The 4,522-nt window shown below is 41.9% G+C and overlaps 1 pseudogene across 1 annotated transcript; it reads right to left on the bottom strand.

Annotated features, from left to right (window-relative positions):
• Positions 1 to 2,461: 2,461 nt before the first annotated feature.
• Positions 2,462 to 4,020, bottom strand: LOC308432962 (protein FAM98A-like; annotated as a pseudogene). The gene has a single exon. The product of its transcript is annotated as a protein FAM98A-like (transcript).
• Positions 4,021 to 4,522: the final 502 nt, after the last annotated feature.

Genomic DNA, 4,522 nt, shown 5'->3' with positions numbered 1-4,522 from the left:
AATGGCTCAAGCTCTAAGGTCAAAGATTAACAAATGGGACTTAATGAGATTGCAAAGTTTCTGTAAGGCTAAGGACATCGTCAAGAAAACAAAACGGCAACCAACAAAATGGGAAAAGATCTTTACCAACACCACATCAGATAGAGGCCTAATATCTAAGGTGTACAAGGAACTCAAAAAGCTCGACACCAGAGAATCAAATAACCCTATTAAAAAATGGGGTACAGAGCTAAACAAATCTTTTTCAGTTGAGGAACTCCGAATGGCCGAAAAACATCTGAGGAAGTGCTCGACATCCTTAGCCATCAGGGAAATGCAAATCAAAACAACCCTAAGATTCCACCTCACTCCAGTCAGATTGGCCAAGATCCAAAACGCAGATGACAGCAGATGCTGGAGAGGCTGCGGAGAAATAGGAACACTTCTCCACTGTTGGTGGGGTTGCAAGCTAATACAACCACTCTGGAAATCGGTCTGGCGATACCTCAGAAAATTGGATATAGTACTACCTGAAGACCCAGCTATTCCACTTCTGGGCATATACCCCAGAGACACTTTAATACACAACAAAGATATATGCACCACAATGTTCATAGAGGCTCTATTTATAATAGCCAGAAGCTGGAAGGAACCCAGATGTCCTTCAGAAGACGAATGGATACAAAAATTGTGGTACATATACACAATGGAATACTACTCAGCCACCAGATACAATGACTTAACCAAATTCTTAAGAAAATGGCTGCATCTAGAGAAGATCATCCTGAGTGAGATAACCCAGTCACAAAAGAACAGACATAATATGCAGTCACTGATAGTGGGATGCTAACCCCAGAGGCTTGCACTCCCCCAGAAACAACTCACAGACTGTATGAAGTCCAAGAAATAAAGAAAACAAAAACTATACATATATTCACAAAACAAGAAGACTTTGACTATTTCCATGTTGCGTTTTGTTTTGCATGTACTTTACGCTTATTGCAACTAATACGTTTTCAATGCATACTGTCAAGCCCTTGAAAAAAATCAAGTACGGACTAAAAAACATATTCACATGGTTTTATGTAAAATTTATTTTAATGTCTGAAAAAACAGTACTGACAAAAATGTATAATTTTAAGCAAAAAATGTTTAAAATCTTTACATCTATCTTTGTTTTAAAAAATAAAATCGTTTAAAAAAAATAAGTAGACTATAATTATGCTAAATAATATATATATATATTTAAATTAAAAATTTGTCTAATTTATATTCTTTATCAATGTTAAGTAACAGGTTTTTTTGAGATAGGTGAGTACTTATCATGTTAGCAATACTTAGGGTAGGAACAAGGGATGTCCATTTTTCTTTATTCATTATTTTTTTAAAATGTACACCTACTTTATTGTTCACCTCTCACACAAAACACACCTCCAACCACTTTCTTGCACAGCTTGACAGTGTTTACCCATACAAAAACCCGGCAGAAGCATCAAGTAATTTCGGTACAGACATGGAGGGTGACTCCGCCAGGCTTCTGTCTTCTGCAGCAATAATGAAGGGCCCCCTGCACCGAATAGGACTCACTCTCACTTTGTAGTACACTTCTGTAACAAGATGGTCTCCTGCCTAAAGCAAGCTAACTTGCATTTGCTGAGCTAGTGGCATTAACTAGTGCATAAAGCTAGTCTGCTCACCATTTCTTCTAGCAAATTTCAAGTAAAAACAAGGTTGAAGGAGGCACTTTTGTCTCACAGATGCAGGTCTGTTGAGCTGCTATACTTAACTAAGTGGGTACAGGGACCACGGTTCACAACTCAGTTTGCTTTTGTCGTCATGATGAATTGTGACCGTGTTTGTGCGTTTTGGAGGAGCATGTGGTACAGGATTCCACCAACAGGACAAGGCTACTGAATGTGCTCTCTGCAAAAGAGCTCATGTAACAGGAACCAACCCAACAGGTCTATCAGAAAGAAAGGCGATGAAGTCTCTGAATAAAATGCCAATCAGGGCAGAGCTAAGCTCAGAGAATAGACATCAGATAGTTTACAAAAAACACACATTGATTGTTAATATAAGGAAGGTTTCCCAGCAGTAAATATTAAAAAAAAATCTAGGCAAATGCTCATTTTCAAAACTTGCATATTGAAAGTGTGAAAACTATTTTATTCAAGTAATTTCTTTAAAAAAGCATGTATATTCCAACTGGATTAATCTACTGGTCAATTAAAGGCAACTTAAATTGCCTTTACGATTTGTTTTTCATAGAAAGAAGAAATATGTTTCTTAAATAAACAGTGTTATGGAAAACTGTTTAGTATCAAAAAGAGAAAGAGCTGGATGAAGACCAGCAAATGGTTGTCCTAAGCACGAGTGTGCCTGCCACCTGTGGTCTTACAGTCATTCGAAATAGATGTTGGATTGAGGATTCCAAAACTAAGTTTCTATTACTTGAGCTCTAGCAAAATATGAGTCTGTAGCCTCAGCTAGTGTAATGTCTTCCTTGTCCAAACCCAGAGTGAGTGTACTGATAGCCCCGTGCTGGAAGTGCTGTTCAAACTGACCCCCCTGGTGATAAGTCTGGCTCCCTCTTCCTCCCCAGGCTCCTCTCCGACCTCCTCGACCACCTCTTCCCCCAGGACCACTGCCTCGTTCGCCATGGTGCCCACCGTCTTGGTATCTACTGTACTGCTGATAGCCACCGCCCTGGTATCCACTTCTTGTATATGAAGATGTTTGGAAACCACTATAGCCACCACCTTGGTAGCCACTGCTGTGGCCTCCATGGTAGCCACCAGGCTGGAAGCCCGAATCTCGATAACCACCGTCCTGGTAGCCACCTCCACCTCCACTCCCTCCATCTGTCCAGCCTCCTTGATGCTTACTTCCTCTTCCTCCCCCTCGGCCACCATGCTCATAACCACCACGTCCACCTCTCCCTCTTTCTTCATGACCTCCTCGGCCTCCATATAAGGAATATTCATAACCACCTTTCCCTCCGCCTCGACCTCCTGCTTACTGTTGGGGGCCATCTTGTCTTTTCTGCCACGGTGGTATCTCTGGGGGTGGAGGCTCAATTTCTTTAGGTCTGCCACCTCTGTCAGGCACCCTGCCCATCAGCACCTTATTAATGGCACAGTCTCTTCTCTTATGGACCAACTGCTTGTCCTTAAAATCTTTGACAAGTCTTGTCTGGCGGCCAAAAGATGAGCAACAGAAATCTTACCTTTAGGAAACAAAACTGAAAGCTTCAACTGGTAAACCTTAGCTAACTTTTCAGTCTGACACTTAGCTCTGTCAGACCAGCCAAAGGACTGGATGGTGACATCCAAACCTTTGATTAGCAGCTCCCCCCGGACTTCATATTCATTGGCTACGGCTTGGTTAATGGCTTCTTTCTTTTCCCAGTGGGCTGGTCCCATCGACTTCTTCAATAGCGGCTTTCCCACATGATTAGGTGGAACTTTTGCTAATGTTTCCTTTAATTTTTTTCTCAATCCCGCGGATGAATTGGAACATAGTTATATTGCCTGGAGGTTTGGACATTCGTAGAGCAATCCGTATGCCTTTCAACTCTTGAAAGACCTCACTATTGCCTCCTTCTTGAGCTTTCTTTGGAGGAGCATCCACACAGAGCATTCTGGCAGCTTCTAGTTCTGAGATGAGGTATGTGAGCAAAAGGAGGCAGTTCTTCTGAATAAGAAGGTGCTTGGTTACATCGCCAGACGTCAGAGGATACGGGCAGTTCATCTCCCCAAGTAGCCCACTCACCTCAAGCTGGAACTATTCAGCTTCACCTGGACTGTTAGTTGCCTGCACATTTTCTTCTAGTTTACAGAGGACTCTTAATTTAGACACCAGCCAAGCACAGAGTTTGCTAAACTCCGGGGAAGCGGCTCCAGCAAAGACTGCCTGCAAAAGTGTGCCATCATCCAACAATGGGCCCTTGTAACCTAGATCTTCCAATGACTCCAAGATGTCAGTCTCAATGAGGTCACACTCCATGCTACTGTGGTATTCAAATTTTCGAGTCGTCAGGCTGCCCTCTCGCCTGAAAAGCATACACTCGCACTCTTTTTTCTTTTCTTTTTTTTTTTTAAGTCTTTTTTGGAAGGGGGTATATATATATATATATATATATATATATATATATATATATATATATATATATATATATATATATATTTTTATTAGATACTCTCTGTATTACATTTCAAATGTTATCCCCCCTCGTTCCCATCCTCCCTCCCCCTCTACATGTCTCCACGAAGGTACACCCTCTCACAATTACCCTCTCCATCTTAGTGCCTTGGCATTTTCCCACATTGGACCCATGGCTTCTTCTCACATTGATGCCAGACGTTGCCATCCTCTGCTACATATGCAACTGGAGCCATGGATCTCTCTATGTGTGCTCAGTGGTTGGTGTTTTCGTCCATGGGAGCTCTGGAGGGTTTGGTTGGTTGATATTGTTGTTCTTCCCATGAGGTTGCAGACCCTTTCAGCTCCTTTAGTCTTTTCTCTAGCGCCTTCATTGGGGTCC

This window comes from Micromys minutus, assembly GCF_963924665.1.
Source record: "Micromys minutus genome assembly, chromosome: 19".
Lineage (NCBI taxonomy): Eukaryota > Metazoa > Chordata > Mammalia > Rodentia > Muridae > Micromys > Micromys minutus.
This window is presented reverse-complemented; position numbering and strand designations above follow the sequence as displayed.